General features: G+C 45.2%; 1 protein-coding gene and 4 long non-coding RNA genes across 6 annotated transcripts in view; 4 read left to right on the forward strand and 1 right to left on the reverse strand.

The window, feature by feature from the left end:
* LOC130515029 (ornithine decarboxylase-like) overlaps nucleotides 1-20,708 on the forward strand; it is a 33,769-nt gene that overhangs the window by 4,540 nt on the left and 8,521 nt on the right. The gene's annotated exons all lie outside the window — the stretch shown is intronic.
* On the forward strand, nucleotides 9,554-12,536 carry LOC130515031 (uncharacterized). 2 transcript variants are annotated; one of them, XR_008947118.1, is made up of 4 exons: nucleotides 9,554-10,542; nucleotides 10,893-11,061; nucleotides 11,144-11,306; nucleotides 11,573-12,536. It is a non-coding gene; the product is annotated as an uncharacterized LOC130515031 (long non-coding RNA). The 2 variants fall into 2 exon arrangements; XR_008947117.1 differs by having other exon boundaries at nucleotides 11,144-12,536.
* On the reverse strand, nucleotides 12,683-13,412 carry LOC130515034 (uncharacterized). The gene is made up of 3 exons (XR_008947120.1): nucleotides 13,270-13,412; nucleotides 13,019-13,190; nucleotides 12,683-12,820 (listed from the first exon to the last, which is right to left on the reverse strand). It is a non-coding gene; the product is annotated as an uncharacterized LOC130515034 (long non-coding RNA).
* Nucleotides 18,569-19,783, forward strand: LOC130515030 (uncharacterized). The gene is made up of 2 exons (XR_008947116.1): nucleotides 18,569-19,024; nucleotides 19,100-19,783. It is a non-coding gene; the product is annotated as an uncharacterized LOC130515030 (long non-coding RNA).
* On the forward strand, nucleotides 19,926-20,625 carry LOC130515033 (uncharacterized). The gene is made up of 2 exons (XR_008947119.1): nucleotides 19,926-20,454; nucleotides 20,559-20,625. It is a non-coding gene; the product is annotated as an uncharacterized LOC130515033 (long non-coding RNA).

Below are 20,708 nucleotides of genomic sequence, written 5' to 3' on the forward strand. Positions count from 1 at the left end.
ATCTGGCAACACACTCCATCAGTAGTGTTACCTCATGGGCTGCATTGAGAGGTTTCTGTGCAACTTCCTTTGGGCTACATCCTGCATGTCTGCACAATTCTACAGGGTCACTGTTGCACCACAAGCCCCCTGAGCTCAGGAGTACTCTCTGTGGCTGGCGGTGTTTAAGATAGTAGGCCCTTTGTCCCTTGCGACACTGGTGTGACTCATCTAAGGTGCAGACCGTGTTGATGGTCTGAACAAGGTTCAAATAGATCAGGAGTTATAATTGTGGATCTGAGACCGAATGATGATCATCACCATATTTTGTTGCTCTGAACAGGCTGAGGTATTCCATGCAAGAGGAGGTGGCTTGGTCACATTGGTGCTTATGTACACAGAGGGCAAAGTCCTGTCACCAGGCACATGACTATGTTGCCATAGGTCTTGGGGATAGGCAGAAAGATGGCATCGTTCAGGTGTAGACCATAGTGATGGTCATTATTCGATCTCAAAGACCTATAGCTATGTGCATAACTTACATTCATTGCACTAACCTGTGGCAAATGACAAAAACATGCTTGGAATGTATACGTGGAAAACAATGTTTAAAATATTTATTGGTTTCTCCCAAAAAAAGAAGTTCCTGAGAGACTGATGTACTACCTGAGTGACGGTGTGTATGGCTCCCTAATTTTTCTTCTAATAAATGGGCAAGTTTCACCCTACCTTCACAGAGTAAGACTAAATAATTTCTCTATGTAAAGAGTAACCACATTTGTTATCTTGTTTAATAATATTGCCTTTAATCATAACTAAATACATGCCAGTTGTGACAAAATTGATTTAATTATTTTTAAGGATTACACTTTTACCTCTTGAAAAAAGTCAGTTGTGATAGTACTTTTGTGTGGGTGACTCTTAAAACCCATCTATCATTCCTTGCAAGTTCTTAAAACAACACGAAAAAGCTAAATTATCACATGATTCCCTTTTTATTTCTTTGATGTGAGCAGGCTGTGGAGAGCAGTGAGAAGAGATACAGGTCAGTCATCTGGGGTCCGACCTTCGATTGCGTTGACAAAATCGTTGACAACTACTTGATTCCTGAGCTACATGTTGGAGACTGGCTTCTTATTGACAACATAGGTGCTTACGGCATTTCCATGAGCACTGAATTCAATGGATTTGAAAGATCAAGTATTTACTCTCTGTCACAAATGAGACTTGGCACACCCTCAACCTTTCCTCACAGTAACAGCTCATTGCTACAGTATCCTAAAAATCTTTCTATCGACATATTAATATAGCTATTTTCCAGATGATTTATTAATATCTATTTTGACAGATTATAGCAGTTAGTATATGTAACTTCATCTCTCCCCCTAAGGGCTGGTGTGGGGAGTCTCATCCTTGTCTTGATGTTTGATTCTTGATGTTTCAGATTCTTCACTAACCTCCATCTTTTTCTTTTTTAACTAAGTGCTGATAAATAATGCTTGGATAAAAATGTGTGTGGGTTAACCCTCCTCAACAGTTCACAAATGAGACTTGGCACACCCTCAACCTTTCCTCACAGTAACAGCTCATTGCTACAGTATCCTAAAAAAATTCTATCAATATCTTAACACAGCTATGAAGGCTTTTAATTTACAGCAATTAATATATTGTACCTTTTAATTCTACATCTCTACATCTGGGAGAAGGTTTTCTTATCCTTATATAAATGCGTGATGGTTTTAGACTCTTGTAAACATCTTGTTTGTTTTTTTACTTAGACTGGTGGTAATCACTATGTGTGGGTTAATCCAAGGTTTTTCCAGATATGTTTGATGGCAAACATATGATGTCTGTTGGCTGACAGAGCTATTCATCTGTTCTTCACATGATAGAAATACATCATCTGAACGTTTGGCTCTTTTTGACTGTAACTTCATGATTCAACATTTAACTGTGAACAGACAGTTACATTAAACTTGTTTCACCTTTAACATAAAGCGTTTGTCTATTGCTAGTTCTGGTGAAATGTATTCACGTTTCCACTGTATATACAATAAACTTTGAATATAAAGTAATGTTTCCAGAAACTCAGGCTAACTGCACAGACTTCCTCTGATTTCTTTGTAATGTAAAAAACTGCCTTTATTTGTGTCCCTTGACATCAACATTGGTTGGTATGTTTTTGTCTATGATTAAACATTAAACTGTGGACAGTTACATTAAACTTGTTTCACCTTTAACATGAAAGCATTTGTCTTTTGCTAGTTCTTGTGAAATGTATTCACCATTCCACTGCATATACAGGAAACTTTTACTATAAAGTAATATTTCAAGAAAGTCATGCTAACTGCACAGACTTTGTAATGTAAAAGGGTCAAACTGCCTTTATTTGTGACCCTTGACATCAACATTGGTCGGTATGTTTTTGTCTGTCTCTTGACAGGCTTGGTCTGAAATTGACGTGCTATTTGTGTCACTGTAAGGGCCTCATTAACCTAATGTTAGGCTTTTAGGGACACTGTCCTATCCCCTACATTTACTGACTCTTTGTAAAAAAAGCTGTAAAGTAATCTGGACTCCAGGAAGCATTAGTTTGTTTCAAAACATATTTCATATTTTTATTAATTTATCAAAAAGCCCACTTAACAACACAACTTATGATAATATAACAAGATGGCTGAGTGGGTGTAACACATATATACACTTTTTTGCATGTACCCACAAACCTGAATTCTTGTTCATAGTGAAGACTTCGTAGCTGTACAAATTAGAGTTGCATTCATAAGAATTTGCACTCACTTTATAGACTTTTTTTATACAGACTCACATATAAGCAAACCTAATGGGAACAATTTCTCAGACTAGTGTATATGATACGATATATATCTCAGGAAAATCAAACTCTGCATGATGGTCCTTTTAATGTGAGCCTGGTCCTGCTGAAAGTTTCTTCTCTCCTGTTTAAGATTAAGATTAAGATGTACTTTATTTATCCCCGTGGGGAAATTGAATTGTAGTAGCAACCTATACAAAAGTATAGAAACAGAATAAATAAATATAGATAAGATTAGAATGTTATAAGCATATTTACAGCATATATTATAAGCATATATATAATATATACATAATATATACATGTTATAAGCATTATAAGCATATATACATAAATATAGAACAAAATAGAAATAAAATTACAACATAAACATTACACAGTTATTGTTATTGGCTGGGTTAGGATGAGTTATACAGTTTGATGGCAGATGGCAGGAACGACTTCCTGTCCCGTTCCTTAGAGCAGCGAGGCTGCAGGAGTCTGCTGCTGAAGCTGCTTCTCAGTTTGTCCACTGTGTTATGGAGGGGGTGGGAGGGACTGTCCATGATTGTCCGCAGTTTCAGCACCATCCTGTCCCTCACCACCTCGTCTAAGTTATCAAGTCTACAGCCAACAACAGACCCTGCCTTTTTGATGAGTTTGTTAAGTCTGTTGGCATCCTTTGCTTTAATGCCTGCACCCCAGCACACTACAGCAGAGAAGATGGTGCTAGTCATGACAGACTGATAGAACATGTGGAGCATCCTGCTGCAAACACTGAAGGACCTGAGTCTCCTGAGGAAACAGAGTCTGCTCATGGCCTTCTTGTAGACAGCATCGGTGTTTGTGGACCACTTCAGTTTATTGTCCAGCTGAACACCCAGGAACCTGTAAGATGAGACTATTTCCACATCTTTCCCACTAATGCAGACTGGGGAGGGAGGGGACTTGCTTTTTCTGAAATCTACCACCATCTCCTTCGTCTTGGTCACATTGAGCTGCAGAAGGTTCTCCCTGCTCCACCTAACAAAACTCTCCACAAGGTCCCTGTATTCATCCTCTTGTCCATTCTCCACACACCCGACTATGACTGTGTCATCTGAGTACTTCTGGAGATGACATGTCTCAGAGTGGTACTGGAAGTCAGCTGTGTAGGTGGTGAACAGAAAGGGGAAGAGCACAGTTCCTTGAGGAGCTCCTGTGTTGCTCATCAGGGGGTCGGACACACAGCTCCGCAGTCTCACAAACTGTGGTGGACCTGTCAGGTAGTCCTCGATCCAAGAAACAAGGGGAGCATCCATCTGCATGTTCTCCAACTTAGCCCTCAGCAGTCTTGGCTGGATGGTGTTGAAGGCAGAAGAGAAGTCGAAGAACATGACCCGCACTGTGATGTTTAGTCTGTCCAAGGAGGAGTAAGCCCTCTGCAGCAGGTATATCACTGCGTCATCAACCCCCACCTTGGGCTGATAGGCAAACTGCAGAGGGTCCTGAAAGGGGCTCACCAGAGGTCTGAGGTGTGACAGCACCAGCCGCTCCATGGCCTTCATAATGTGGGAGGTCAGTGCTATTGGCCTGTAGTCACTCGGTGCCACAGGATGGGTCTTCTTCGGCACCGGGACCAGGCAGGATGTCTTCCAAAGCACAGGGATCCTCTGAAGATGAAGGCTCTGGTTAAACAGGTGCTGCAGTATTCCACACAGCTGCCTGGAGCAGTTCTTCAGCACTCGTGGGCTGATGCCGTCCGGTCCGGCAGCCTTTCTCTGGTTGAGCCTCTCCAGCTCTCTCCTCACCTGGCCAGATGTGAAGGATAGTCCTGTCAGGGGGATGGGTGACATGTTGGAATTTATGTGGGGTGTCAGCAGGGGGGAGGGGGAAGAAGTTGGCAGAGGTGTTAGGGGCTCTGGGAGGTGTGAAGGGGACCCATTGTTATCCAGAGGAATATTGAGACAGCTGGGGGATAGCTAGAATCAAACCTGTTGAAAAACTGGTTCAACTCATTAGCTTGGTCCACGTTCCCATCAGCTGAGCGTATTCCTTTCTTCTGGAAGCCAGTGATTGTTCTCATCCCACTCCAAACATCCCTGGTCTGGTTCCTCTCCAGTCTCTCCTCCAGCTTCTTCCTATAGGCGTCCTTGCTCTCCTTCAGTCTGCGTTTCAGTTCCTTCTGTACACTCCTTAGCTCAGCCGGGTCCCCAGCAGTGAAGGCTCTCTTCTTCTTGTTCAAAAGGGCCTTCAGGTCACTTGTCACCCATGGTTTGTTGTTTGGGTAACAGCGTACCTTCTTGGTGGGGACGGAGTTCTCAGTGCAGAACTTGATGTAGTCAGAAACACAGTCTGTCAGTCCATCCAGGTCCTCAACATGTGGTTCACATTGCTGCTGAACTACAGGTGTGTATGATGGGGAGAGCAGCACGAGATTATGATCAGACTTGCCTAGTGGAGGGAGTGCAGTGGAGGTGTATGCACTGGTGACATTAGCATACAGTAAATCCAAAGTCTTCCTGTCTCTCGTGCTGCACTGGACATACTGATGGAATGTAGGGAGAGTGGACTTAAGGGAGGCATGATTGAAGTCACCTGTGATGAGGATAAAGGCTCCGGGATGTTTAGTCTGCAGGTCAGCTGTGACAGAGTGAATAACGTCACAGGCCGTGTTCGCTTTACCGGTCGGAGGAATATAAACATTGATGGCGATGACATTAGTAAACTCCCGTGGCAAATAGTATGGACGGAGTCCGATAGCAATAAGTTCCACGTCGGGACTGCACACGCGCTCCTTGACGTGAATATGCTCCGGGTTGCACCACCACAGTAGCAGTAGCAGAAGTAGTAGTAGTAGTAGTGGCAGTGGTAGCAGTAGTAGCAGCAGAAGTAGTAGCAGCAGTAGTAGCAGTAGTAGTAGCAGAAGTAGGAGCAGCAGTAGTAGCAGTAGTAGCAGCAGCAGTAGCAGAAGTAGGAGCAGCAGTAGTAGCAGTAGTAGTAGTAGTAATAACAGCAGCAGCAGTAGTAGTAGTAGTGGCAGTGGTAGCAGTAGTAGCAGCAGAAGTAGTAGCAGCAGTAGTAGCAGTAGTAGTAGCAGAAGTAGGAGCAGCAGTAGTAGCAGTAGTAGCAGCAGCAGTAGCAGAAGTAGGAGCAGCAGTAGTAGCAGTAGTAGTAGTAGTAATAACAGCAGCAGCAGTAGTAGTAGTAGTGGCAGTGGTAGCAGTAGTAGCAGCAGCAGTAGCAGCAGTAGTAGCAGCAGTAGTAGCAGTAGTAGTAGTAGTAATAACAGCAGCAGCAGTAGTAGTAGTAGTGGCAGCAGTGCAGAAGTAGGAGCAGCAGTAGTAGCAGTAGTAGTAGTAGTAATAGCAGCAGCAGTAGTAGTAGTAGTAGTAGTAGTAATAGTAGCAGCAGTAGTAACAGTAGTAATAGCAGCAGCAGTAGTACCGGTAGTAGTAATAGTAGCAGCAGTATCAGCAGTAGTAGTAGCAGCAGTCGCAGCAGTAGTAGCAGCAGTGGTAGCAGTAGTAGCAGTAGCAGCAGTAGTAGCAGCAGTAGTAGCAGTAATAGCAGCAGTAGTAGTAATAGTAGCAGCAGTAGTAGAAGTAGTAGTAGCAATAGTAGCAGCAGTAGCAGAAGTAGTAGCAGTAGTAGTAGCAGCAGTGGCAGCAGTAGTAGCAGTAGTAGTAGTAGTAGTAATAGCAGCAGCAGCAGTGGCAGCAGTAGTAGTAATAGCAGCAGTATTAGTAGTAATAGTACTAGTGATTACATTTCCGTTTCTCCTTCCTCTGTCTTCTTCCCAGTCTGGAGCATCTGGACAGCATAGAGAAGCTGGACCTCAGCTGGAACCAGCTCTTGTGGGTTGGCTCTGGCGTATTCAGAGGCCTCTCTCGGCTCAGACAGCTTTACCTACACAACAGACTGTCTGTGGTGCAGCAGGGGAGTCTGGATCTGTTGCCTGGCTTAGAGGTATGTGACGGAAAGACAGCTATATGTATATTTACAGTGCTTCTGTCCCTCCATCCCTCTGATGTTCTGTCCGTCTGGGCAGGTGCTAAACTTGAGTAACAACAACATCTCCTGGATAGACGGTGAGGCTCTAGCGCCTCTCTACAGCCTTGCTATCCTCGCTCTGGAGGGAAACAACCTGCATCATCTCAAGTTCAAGACATTCCTCAGCCTTCATACAACGGCCACCCACATCACGCTGTCAGGTTTCCAAAAATCAACTATGCTCTCGCTAAAGAAAGTCTCGAGCAGTTTCAACGCTTAGTGCTAATCTAAAACTGTAACATAAAGGAGCAGCATATAATGTTTTTTTTTTAGCTAAACACTACACCATACACACGATAATGGTAACATCATGGTGGAATAGTTATTCCACAATTTCCTCATAGCTTAAATAAAAGTTTGCTGTTCAATTGTCTTCAGCATTTCAAAATAAATGTAGTTTTCTCAGGTGTGAAACCAACAAAGCATCCTGTACAGTCACAGTTCTACCTCTCCCCATGCTCCACCAGCCAACCCCTGGAACTGTGACTGCGAACTTCACCGCGTCTTCAGCAAGATCCTCTACGTCCGCCACCTCCACGTCAGAATCAGAATCAGAAACAGAATCAGATTTATTTATTGCCATTGTTCATGTAGTACACAGTATTACACAAGCTAGGAATTTGTCTCGGTGTGACGCTGCAACATTCAACATAGAGAAGACAATAAACACTAGAATAAGATAAATAAGATAAGACATATATAGATATACATATACATATATAGCGTCTCTCTCTATATATATAGCGTCTATATATATATATATATATATATATATATATATAGTAAGGAATAGGTAATGTGTATTCCTATAATGTGCAAGAGCAGCAGTTAAGTTAAGGTTAGAAGTCCACAGTGCAGGTCAATGCAAAAGTAGTGTATTGTTTATGAGTCCGGCTGGCTGCTGTACATGGTGCTTAAGTGATAAGTCACTTGGTGTTCAGCAGCCTGATGGCAGAGGGGAAGAAGCTGTTCATGTAGCGGGAGGTTTTGGTCCGAATGGACCGTAGTCTCCTGCCTGAGGGGAGGGGGGAAAACAGTCCGTGACCAGGGTGGGAAGGGTCGGCCGTGATCCGACCTGCACACCTCCGGGTCCTGGAGATATACAGGTCCTGGATGGATGGAAGCCTGCAGCCGATCACTTTCTCGGCAGCGCGCACGACGCGCTGCAGCCTCAGTCTGTCCCTGACGGTGGCGCCAGCGTACCACACGGTGATGGAGGAGGTGAGGATGGACTCCATGATGGCCGTATAAAACTGCGCCAACATCCTGGGAGGCAGTTTGAGCTTCCTCAGCTGCCGTAGGAAGAACATCCTTTGCTGGGCCTTCTTGATGAGGGAGCTGATGGTTGGCTCCCACTTAAGGTCCCGGGTGATGGTGGTGCCCAGGAAGCGGAAGGAGTCCACACTGGTGATGGGGGAGTCCATGAGGGCAAGGGGGGGCAAAGGGGCTGTGACTTTCCTGAAGTCCACAATCATCTCCACTGTCTTCTGAGCGTTCAGCTGCAGGTTGTGTGTCCGCACCAGGACACCAGTCGAGCCACCTCCCTCCTGTAGGCAGTCTCGTCTCCATTGGAGATGAGCCCGATGAGGGTGGTGTCATCCGCAAACTTGATCATTTGACAGACTGGTGGCTTGAGGTGCAGCAGTTTGTGTACAGGGAGAAGAGCAGGGGGGAAAGTACACAGCCCTGGGGTGATCCAGGGCTGATGGAGACAGAGTCCGAGACAGTCTTCCCCAGCCGCACATACTGCCTCCGATCCGTCAGGAAGTGAGTGATCCACCTGCAGAGGGAGGCAGGCACACTAAGCTGGGACAGCTTGTCCTGTAGCAGAGCGGGGCGGATGGTGTTGAATGCAGAGCCGAAGTCCACGAACAGGATCCTCGCGTAGGTTCCCGGGAAGTCCAGGTGCTGCAAGATGGAGTGAAGGGCCAGGTTGACCGCGTCGTCCACAGATCTGTTAGCTCTGTAGGCGAACTGCAGTGGATCCAGGAGGGGGGTGGTTATGGACTTGAGGGGTGGCAGGATCAGGCGCTCTAAGGACTTCATGACTACAGAGGTGAGCGCCACAGGCCTGTAGTCGTTAAGCCCAGTGATCCGTGGCTTCTTGGGGACAGGGACGATGGTTGAGGTTTTGAGCCAGGCTGGCACCTGGCACGACTCCAGGGAGGAGTTGAAGATGTCTGTAAAGACAGGAGTCAGCTCCTCTGCGCAGTGCCTCAGGGTGGAAGGAGACACGCCGTTCGGGCCAGGGGCCTTGCGCGGGTTCAACCTGGCGAACTGCCTGCGACATCCTGTTCACTGATGGTGAGTGGAGGGGGGGGGGGGACTGATGGTAAGTGATGGGGGGGGGGACTGATGGTGAGTGATGCTGAGTGGAGGGGGGGAGGAGGAGGGGACTGCCTTTGATGGAGTGAGTTCCATGGGGGCAGTGACACTGGGGGGAGGGGAGGTGTCAAAGCGGGCATAGTGGAGGGACAGACTCTGACAAAGGGCTTTGTCGTCCTGACCCTTTGAAGCCTGAGGCCTGTAGTCGGTGATCTGCCTCAGGCCTCTCCACACAGAAGCAGAGTCGTTAGCAGTAAACTGCTGCTGAAGTTTCTCCGAATACACAGATTTAGCTCTCCTCAGTTCCTTGCTAAACCGGTATTTGGCCTCTCTGTAGCAGTCTCTGTCTCCACTTTTCAGCGCTGCTTCCTTTTCTTTCCTGATCTGTCTGAGTTTTGGTGTGAACCAGGGCTTGTCATTGGAGTAACTCACCCTAGTGCGCGTTGGTAGAATGCACTCCTCACAAAAGTGGATATATGAGGTCACAGTGTCCGTGTACTCATCCAGATCATGTGTGGCCCCTTTAAACATGTCCCAGTCAGTTGTATCCAAGCACGTGCGCAGCTCCTCCACAGCCTCACTGGTCCATCTCTTCGTGGTGCTCACGGATGGCTTTGTTAGTTTCAGTTTCTGTCTGTATGTAGGGATCAGGTGGACCATCACGTGATCAGACAGTCCTAGCGCAGCACGGGGGATGGCCCGATACGCGTCCTTCACTGTGGTGTAGCAGTGATCCAGCGTGTTCTCTGCTCTGGTGGGGCATTTGATAAACTGTTTGTACCTGGGGAGCTCGTATCTCAGGTTGCTCCGATTAAAGTCACCAAGCACGATAACCAGAGCGTCGGGATAGGTCCGCTCCACTTGTTGAATACAGTCCGCGAGCGTGCGCTGAGCCTCGCGCGCGTCCGCGTCTGGCGAGATGTAAACAGTGGCCAGAATGAATGAAGCGAACTCACGCGGAGAATAGAAGGGTCTGCAGTTGATGAAGAGGTATTCCACAGCAGGAGAACAGTGCTGGGAGATCACAGTCACATCAGTGCACCAGTCGCTGTTGATGTAGAAGCAGACTCCACCGCCTGCTCTCTCCCCAGAGAGCGCCAGGTCGCGGTCGGCACGGAACAGCCGGAATCCCTCGAGGAGGAGCGCGCTGTCCGGTGTCTCTTTCCTGAACCAGGTTTCAGTGAAGCAGAGAACACACGAGGTGGAGAAATCTTTAATCCGCATCAGCAACTTCAGCTCGTCCATTTTGTTACAAAGTGAGTTGGCGTTGGACAGAAAGATCCCAGGCAGCGCCGTGCGCGAGCCTCTCCTGCGTAATCTCGCCAAGGCACCGGCCCGTCTTCCTCTCCTCCGCCGTCTCACCTTTTGGACCAAAAAGTGAACCAGGTCTGGAAGTAAGTCCGTGGGGGTGAGAGTCCTGATGTTTATAATGGCTCTTCACGGGTGTAAGAGCAGGCAGACACACAATTAACAAACAAAAATAGACAAACAAGAACGCAGCGAGACGCCAAGGCGACCGCTCTGGGCGCCAGCAGCAGCAGAAGCAGAAGCAGTAGCAGCAGTAGTAGCAGGAGTAGTAGTAGTAGTAATAGCAGTAGCAGCAGTAGTAGAAGTAGTAGTAGCAATAGTAGCAGCAGTAGTAGCAGTAGTAGTAGTAGTAGTAGTAGTAGTAATAGCAGCAGTATTAGTAGTAATAGTACTAGTGATTACATTTCCGTTTCTCCTTCCTCTGTCTTCTTCCCAGTCTGGAGCATCTGGACAGCATAGAGAAGCTGGACCTCAGCTGGAACCAGCTCTTGTGGGTTGGCTCTGGCGTATTCAGAGGCCTCTCTCGGCTCAGACAGCTTTACCTACACAACAACAGACTGTCTGTGGTGCAGCAGGGGAGTCTGGATCTGTTGCCTGGCTTAGAGGTATGTGACGGAAAGACAGCTATACATATATTTACAGTGCATCTGTCCCTCCATCCCTCTGATGTTCTGTCCATCTGGGCAGGTGCTAAACTTGAGTAACAACAACATCTCCTGGATAGACGGCGAGGCTCTAGCACCTCTCTACAGCCTTGCTATCCTCGCTCTGGAGGGAAACAACCTGCATCATCTCAAGTTCAAGACATTCCTCAGCCTTCATACAACGGCCACCCACATCACGCTGTCAGGTTTCCAAAAATCAACTATGCTCTCGCTAAAGAAAGTCTCGAGCAGTTTCAACGCTTAGTGCTAATCTAAAACTGTAACATAAAGGAACAGCATATAATGTTGTTTTAGCTAACAATAGTTATTCCACAATTTCCTCATAGCTTAAATAAAAGTTTGCTGTTCAATTGTCTTCAGCATTTCAAAATAAATGTAGTTTTCTCGGGTGTGAAACCAACAAAGCATCCTGTACACAGTCACAGTTCTACCTCTCCCCATGCTCCACCAGCCAACCCCTGGAACTGTGACTGCGAACTTCACCGCTTCTTCAGCAAGATCCTCTACGTCCGCCACCTCCACGTCGACGACTATCGCAACGTGACCTGTCGGGACCCGCCGCAGCTGGCCGGGTCATCGCTGTCGTGGGTTGACAGCCAGCACTTGGCTGGCGGAAACAGTCACGGTGCTTGTGATCACAGTGACTGTCATGGTGACGGTCGTGGCAGCTGTAGTGATGGCGGAGCGGAACAGGAAGAGGAACAGTGGAAAGAAGTGGGATGCTGAGTCACAGACACAAACATAGAGCCCAGAACTGACGAGTCGTCATTAGAGTGACAAGGTTGCAGCACTCTGACTGATATTAAGCAATTATTTATTTATTCTTTTTATGATCTCTATGAATTTTATGTATTCATCCAAACTAAACAACCATAAGCTGCTGTTGTTTATGTCTAATTTACAGCTCCTCTGGGTACCAGCCCATGGCGTTCCCGTGGAAATGTGCTAAATAATGTATATTAAATCTACCAACCTCAAGTTTCTGGTAATCAATGATAAGTCAGACCTCCCAAAACTCTGATGCTCATGCACCCTTTAATTGGACTTAATTTGTCTTTTTGCATCTGCGCCTATGTAAAAAGTTGGAGGTAGGGTCATGTGATGCAGGCGGCGAGGAAAGGCTGTTCAGAAAGCAAAGTGAGTGCCGTTTGTTGTGCGTGGAGCTGCGGTACCACAGAGCCAGCTGACCCAGTCCACAACTGAACGACGGGCACACAAGCATAGGAAGTGGAACACTATGGGAAGGGGAGTTCATGTTTTATGGTCATATATCCACATATGCCTCAATAACAAAGAAGAGGTGATTCTGGAACAGATTTAATAGATTTTATTGATCTTTAAACTCCACCTGACAGCATCAGCATCTATTCTTGAGTATAATGATAATTAAAGAGGAAATTGTGATTAATTCCAAACAGACATGATTTTGAGCACCAAAAAGAAAAGATAAAGAAATGTGTGAGGATTAAATCACAGTTGCATCCATCACTTTTAGAAACACGTTTGCCACGAGTGACATTTACTCTGATCTATTTGGAGCTGCGGCGGCTTCTGCGCTGAATGGCCTTTTCCATCTCTTGCACCAGGATCGTCTTGTTCCTCTTGATGTTGTCCCTCGCGATGTCCAACAACTCGTTCATCATGTCGTTGTTGTAGGGCAGTTGGAAGGTGCAGAACTTCTTCATCTTTGCCTGCAATTCTTTTGCATCTATAGGAAACAGTCAAAAACTGCTTAGTTTTCTGAATATGGAGATTAAAATCTCATTGTTTTGAAGCCTGGACACACGGCAATCAGAAATATAGGACAATAAAGGACAAATTCAAAGGGAAAACTGTTCAGGGAATCAGGCCCACTGCAGCAAAACAGGACTGTCAGATGGAGGGAAGGGAAACAAACCTCTGCAGTTGGCTCTGTTGAAGAGCGGCATGTAAACGATGGTTGGCTCCTTCTCCTTCCCCTCAAACACGTAACAATCTTTGGGCCAGTCTTTCTCCTTCTTGATTTGGTCATCTATCTCTGGAAAAGGCTTCCCTTTGTCCAGTGCATATTTCTTTGCAAGAGTCAGGGTCTGGAAAGCAGAAACAAAAAAAACAACAACCGTGAGGTGAACATGATGTTTGTAGGAGATGAATGAAGTTCAATTTCACCTCGGGGAGCACAGGGAAAACCTGATTGTGTTTCCGGATTATTGGAAGGACTGATCGGTATCAGGAAAAAGAGAGCTGCTGTACAAATGACTGAGCTAACGGAGATGTTTTTGATCAGACAACTGCTGTTTGAATGCATTTAACTGCACCTTAAATACTTCTCCAGCACAGAAGTCTGGTGCTACGATGAGGTCAATGTCTCTTTTCGCTCCAAGAAATGGAGGGTAGGGTACGTTCATCCACAGCCCAGCATCGATCAGGTAGAAGATCTCTTTGGAACAGAGGGGAGATGGAATGTTGGCATCTGTCAAAAAGAGAAAACAAACATGTGTTTGTACTTTATTTTCTTTATCTTTGGCTTTCTGGTAAATTCCTGTACAACATTTTCATGTGTGAAACATTTCCATATAGATGCTTTTAGGATTTTAAGGTTTTAGATGAAGCCCAGCTCACATGTCAGGTGTAGGCTTATTAAAAATGGAATTGCACCAATTTCACTTCAATCAATTAATCCCTTTTTTCTGTTTTACTCTATGAAATCTTTCCAGCTGTGCAAAGCAAACACATAAAAACTCACATTAAACATTAAAAATCAACCTAACCTTGAAACTCATATGTTACTGTTGAAGGTTTAAGTTGGTATTTAAAAAATTTAAAAAAACTAATAAACAACATATTAAAAAAAAAGCTCCGTCTCACCATGTGAACAGTAGAGGAAGTTGTTGGTATTTCCCCATTCCCATTTTATAAGTAGAGGTGGGAGTAACTTCAAAAGCTTCCACACTAAAAGGGAAGCAGGTGCAGAAAAAGGATAAATTACTTTGGCAGGTTTGATCTCTGTTTGAGCAGTTAGGATGTAAATCTTACAAAGATGAAATTTGCTGTGATTTACAGACTGCAAATTTTCACAACAAAGCTCCAGCTCTTCGATCAGCAGTGTGATGTTTTCCTGGCAGACAGTTTTTCCCTCCTCCAAAGAACTTGTTTTCAGCAGATTAATGTGACCAGATTCTATGATTTCTGCAAAAAAGAAGAGCATCAATTTAAAGGTATCCCAGCTAAAGGGAATCTAAGGGGTTGATGTGACTATATAAACGCGTCCAGCTTCACTTTACTGGGTGCATCTTCATCACCTTTTAGCTTTTCCTGAAGTTTCTCCAGGATAGCCAGAAGCTCAGGATCCGTAGTGGTGCGTTTGATCAGGTTTAAAGTGTGATCAATGGCCACATAAATAAGGTGGGCTTGAGTAGGAATGTCTCCAAATTCAGCCCCTGCAAAACGTGCACACACACACAAAAGCAGAATGTAACCTCAACAGGAGCTGTATCCTTGCAGCATTTAATATGAAAGCATCAAACTACCTCTGAGACGAACAAGCGCGATGGTTGTCTGCCAGTCCGCCAATGCGCTGCCACAAATACCTGCCGTGAGCCACATGAATGATCAAAAGCGTGATTCAGGCGAATAAATAAGTGCCCGTGTTGAACTCCTGCAGCATTTCACTGTGTTCTTCTTGCTGACTTTGCAGGTTTTCTTAAAAAGGTTGATGTCTTGTGCTATATATCAAAAAATGTCACCAAACAGTGGACCAAGCAGTCACTACCTACTTTAATTTTACAAGAGTTTCATCTGAAACTTTATTTCACTGTTCGCTGTCTAAACAAATCCCAGTCCAGCGTTTGTCCAGTGCTGACTCTGATTTTTAGGGTTTTTCCTCATGTTAAAGTCTTAAAACAGACATTTAAATGGACATTTCAATCTGACAAACAAGAGTTTTTAATCTGGGCGTGACAATGATTCCTTTTACTTCAACAATTTGCAAACAGTCACCTTGAAGTTTGACCACGTCCATCTCTGGCTTCTTCTCAACCAGCTCTCCAGCACAGAACCTGCTCCCCAGATAAGCCGTTTCAATGAACCAGCCCATGTCAGTCAAACCAGACTCATGGGGACTTATTTCAAACCAGTGCCCTGAAAGTTAGAGACTCAGTGAATCACTTGACCGAAAGGACTGGGTCAGCAATTGACAGATTATGGTCTTGAGCATGTAATAAATGTGACTTCACCTATTTAATAATGTGAGCGTATATTTAATCCATCTACCAGTAAAATCTGGCCCTACCCTGACACATCAGAGGTAGTACACCCTCCTCTGTGTGCCACAGATACCAGGGAAGTGCATGTGATGGTACCGTTTTCAGGCTTGTCTGATGTACATTCCCTCTCTACAGTGGAGTAAATGGGATACGGGTTGGTGGCACTTCTGTTGGCATCCCCTGAAAGCTGTCGAAGATCCAGCTGGAGAGATGCAAAACATTACATTGTGAGGAACTGCATGATACTCTTTTTGATGGTGTTTCATTTAAAAAACGAAATTTACACACACACACACACACACACACACACAAACACAGGGGTAACTGTATGTTTTTGCATGTTGTGGTGGCACCTGTTTCATTATTTGAGTGGAGATTAATACAGCCCAGATGTCAGTAAGAGAAAATGTTGTTTCCTCTGTCCTGTCATCCAGCCAGGCCACAATCTCGTCCAGTGGGACTCCAGGACCCTGCATTGTAGCAATTATTTGGTCCACACCAGTCTGAAAATCTTCTCCGCTGTAGAGGGAGGCCATGGCCCTTTTAGAGTGCAATAAAAGACATAGAGTTAAAATAGAATAGTGTTGAGAAGAGAACTTTTTGGGATAGATTTATTACAGAATTGACATCTAGAGTATCACCATTCTATGAAAATCATTCTAGTTTGTTCTTTTTTAATGAACCAGTCCATCAGACAATGTCTCAACTATTTTCTTTGACAGATAGTTCTTCTAACCCTCCGGTTTCTGTGCTTTCACTTGCATCTCTTATCAACCACTCATAAGCATGAGTACTGTTACCATGTCGACCCAGAGATTCCTCCAATGTAGAGCAGTGTGTCAAACAGACCCTCTTTCACCAGTTGCTGGATGGAGCCCAACATTGCCACGACTGCCCTCTCTCCTCCACCCGAGCCCAACAGAGCGATGTGAGGGACAGAGTTCTGTGAGCGACGGCCGGTCGACGTTGACAAACCCATCGAAGGAGAAACAAGGATGAAAAGTGTCAAACCAACAAAAATTTAAATTTAGAACTTCTTTGCTAAACGAACTTAGTACTATTAAGTATATTAATGTTTGAAACACATGAGTGTGCGTGTTCAGATTAATATTTGTCATGTTTTCACTCATTTCACTTGATGTACTTTATCTGCTGGCGAATCATTGCTTCTGGGGCTTATAAATGTTAAATATCTGTCATGCATTCTTACCTCAGTAAGAGTAGTAATTGGTGCTATTGCAACTATTATTGAAATCTTAACTGTGAAGCTGACCTTTGATTTTAAATTGTAAATAGTGTTTAACTGTTGCATAGATGTACTGTAAAGTGTCCTTGGGTGTCTTGAAAGGCGCTTTGAAATAAAATCTATTATTATTATATCTTATTATTATGCTAAACTGCTACACTAAATGATGATGAAGTACTTGGAACACATCATGAAATCAAATTGTGCATGTCAGGTTTTCTGCTTACAATAATTGTGTAAGAAAAGATAAAATCCTGACATGACAACAGCATTCATCATCGGTGTCAGAGTCCTCAGTAAAAGGGAATTTATGAGGTCATTGTGGAAGAGTGAGAGAAATAAACTGATAATTCAGTGTGCAGTTATCATGGAGGACACACAATGTTTCAGCAACGGACTGACACAACAGGTGCATCACATTTTATTGATTTAAAACAGCAGTAGTAATGAAAAACCATATAGTCTGTGTCTACAGAAGGCTGATAGGAGGTACCTGCGGTGTCCTCCATTCGATATCGTTGTCTTCTGCTTAATGTGTGTGTGTGTGTGTGTGTGTGTGTGTGTGTGTGTGTGTGTGAGAGAGTGTGTGTGTGAGACCTGCTTACAGTGGCTATGGTCCAGGTGAGACTAGGGATGTTACAACATTTGAGAAGTTTTGATTTAAGTTTTGCATTTTCTCAACTCCCCCTCCTGACTGCAACTGATTCTCTTTCTCACAGTTGTCTCATTTCCAAAGTGCCTGCCAATATCCAAAGATATTGCTTTTATGGAATTCTCCATCTGGGAATGAGTTCTGTTGGAAAATCATTTGCCCCTTTTGAAGAGGTGGCATATTTTGTGATGGCGGCGGTAGCTCAGTCTGTTGGCAGCTGGGCTGAGAAGCAGAGGGTTCCCAGTTCAAGCCCCAGTGCAGACAAAACATGGACAGTGTTCTGCTAGTAGGGGAACATGCCAGAACACTTTCAGAGCACTGCCAAGGTACTCTTGAGCAAGGTACTGAACCCACAAATTCTCACATAGACTCCTACCTTCGCCCATCATGTATTCTCCCCATGACTCCGAAAGAAGATAAAGCAGTTAAAAAGATGAGAGGAGGCACGGTTGGTAGGGAAAAGCTCCAAACCATTTAGAAAACATGTCAGCAATTGCCAGGCAGGACCTCTTCCCTTCACTGGGAGTTAGCTAAATGAAATTCATCATGACATGTTGAAAAGGTCTGTGTGGAGGTGTATTTGCAGAAGGTTCACATTTGTTTTGGTAAATACTGAAAATGGTTTTGTGAACCAATTTTGTAGTACCAAACACCATCCTTCTTTTGGCGGATGGTTCAACCCATGGGTCATCTTAGCAAAATAAGGGAAAATGCACATGGCAGACAAGGATTGGTATGAGGGTCATACCAGACATTATGAGAACAACCCAAAGTTTTCCATCAGAGGGAGAAGACAGAGGAGAGATTAAAAAGAGGGGCAGGAGGGGAAAGAGGAATGGAAGGGTTAGGAATGGTATGTGTAGGGAGAGCTAAGAGAGGGGGAAGGAGGGCAAGCAGCTGCTTTAGCCGCAACATTCAGCTTTGTGTTGCCCTGAGAAACAGACGCACAAGAGGAAGCGGGAACTGGACACTTACAAACATCAACCTGAGAAGTGAGAATGGTGTCAAGTAGGGCGACTTACTTGTTGCAATAGAGGATGCGTTTGCGGTCAGATTTTAGGAAGTTTTAGTCCATCTAATGGGAACCAAAATCATCAATCTCACCTCCGCCATAACTTTAATCGAAACAGGAGTCACTTTCAAAATTCTCAGAAATTCTCCAAGGTGATAAAAAAAAGTTCATAGGATTTGTAACCACTTTCAGGAGATTTGATCAGGATTTGGACATCTCAAAAATGTCCTGGAGGATCAGTGGTCAGCTTGAGATCCCATATCTAATCAAATAAAGATGTTCAGAGGGTCAAAGTCTAAGTTACTGTTGTGAGTTTTATTCAAACTTTTGCATTCAAAGTGGGTACAGAAAAACACTCAGAAACCTGCAGAACAACATGAACAGCAATTCAGAGTAGATGCTATTGAGGCCCAATAACTGATCTCCCTCACATGAATTCTTCATTATGTTCTTTTCTTAACTTAGTGTGGCAGGGCGTGGCCTGCCCTCCGAACAGGTGCCATATGGAGGTAGTGCCTTAATTGGTGGGTGGGGAGAAAAGGTTTATATAAGGCACTGCCCCCAGCTGGCTTTAGTTGTTTTCCCCCTTCGACGGTACGGCGGGGTTGCGGCTTATCTGGGCGGTTCGACCAACAGAAACTGTTTCACAGAGCGAGCATGCTGTTTGGCAGCGCCAAGAAGGTTGTGCTTCTTCCTTCCGCCTAGAACGCTTTGCCGTAAGGGCACGCGCGCTAGTTTGCACTGGGCAGGTAAGACGCAGCAATGCGCGTCACTGACTTCCCCCACTCGGTTGATAAATGTTAATGGGGCTGTTCTTGTTGCAGTTGGCTGCCGGCTGGCGTCAGTGGGTCGCGTTGCCCCAGCGGGAACCCCTCACGGAGTGATGGCGCCACCAAACACAGTCGGCACGGACTACCTCGCGTACTGGACCCACTGCTGCTTTGGCTCAGTCCGGCTTTCGGGACTCCCTCCTGCTCTCTCGCGCGCTCTCTCGCGCTCTCTCTCTCCCGCTCCCCTTCGCTCGGAGGAACGGCGCTGAGACGTAGTGGGGCCGCCGAGGCGGAGCTATTGCCTTCATTTTAGACTCTTAACAGTGTGTGTAAATTGTATCAACTGATATTTACTCCTTTTAGGTTTTGTTTCTGTTCGTTTCTTGTTTGATGTTGTGTTCTTTTTGGTCACAATTTATTCGCCTGTCTGTGTGAGGTGTCCGTGCGGGTGTGCTCGTCGCGTCTAATTGTTACCGCTGGAAATTTAATTGTTCTCTTTTCTTTGTGGACAGGTGCTGCGGGCCACGGCGGGGACCCAACCCCTGGTGGAGGGCGTTTTCATCACCCATCGTGTGTAGTTTTGTTTGCAGTAGCACGGGTGTTTTTAGTTTGTCCCCTAATTGAGTTTTACCTGCCGGTGGGGCCCCAGCCCTGTCCACCCCTTTTGTTTAACTTTTATACAGCCGAGTTATATTTTGTTGAGTTGGATTTAATAAAATTGTAGCGCATAACCCTCAATCCTGTCTCTGCCTCTGGAATAGAACTTTATCTGCGTGTGCCTGTTCTCCGGTTAATTCCTGGGGTGAAATTCCCCAGGTGGCGTTGTCGTCAACCGATACACCTCTCTCCACCCCGCCACATTAGCATGACCTCAAAGGCTTGAATTGTCTCAGCAGTGTGACGTGTTGGATATGGACCCAATAGCAGTACACTTGAGCTCAGGATCAATTGGTAAAGTCTTTATTAGAATACAGCAAACACAGTAGCAAACTCGGATTTGATCGGCGACTTCAGGAAACAGCCCTTTCTTCAGACCAGTGGCCCAAAAGGAGTCTCTGGGTTTAGGATTTGGGGAAGGGAATGGGCTTACTCTTGGTGGAACGGTCAAGGGGAGGGGTCCAGAGCCGGACGGCAAGGCAGAGGAACCGATGAGGGGCAAGCGGCAGGCGTGGTCGGAGACAAAAAGCAGGTAGGTTGAGTGAGTGGCTGACAGGTAAAGTGGAAAACTACTGAGGGCTGGAGGGAAACGTGTGGAGGGAGCTGTGACAAGCAGGTTTTTTTTTTTAACCTGGTAGGCTCCCAGAAAGTTCATTGAATTTCTACACTAAATGACTTCTACATTTGTAAATTACTTCTACAAGCCAGCGAATGAGAATCGCTCCAAATGTGAGGTACCAACTGTTTTCAGGGTAAGAGCAACCAACTCATGTCCACTTCTCTCAGTAATTTCAAATCTTTAATGCACAACCTTTAATAACTAATCACTAATGGTTTATTAATTTTATATCTTAAGTGAAAGCAGATGCAGCCACCAAACCTGCTACTCAACTTCTGTAAATCGGTTACTGGGAGATGACAGTGTAAGTTAGTTTCTTCCTTGTCCTCTACTTTTGGCTGGTTTAATCTGGTGCTGAAATGCAAAACAACTTCTGTCTTAGGGAAC

The sequence above is a fragment of the Takifugu flavidus genome, chromosome 18 (genome assembly GCF_003711565.1).
Source record: "Takifugu flavidus isolate HTHZ2018 chromosome 18, ASM371156v2, whole genome shotgun sequence".
NCBI classification, from domain to species: Eukaryota; Metazoa; Chordata; class Actinopteri; order Tetraodontiformes; family Tetraodontidae; genus Takifugu; species Takifugu flavidus.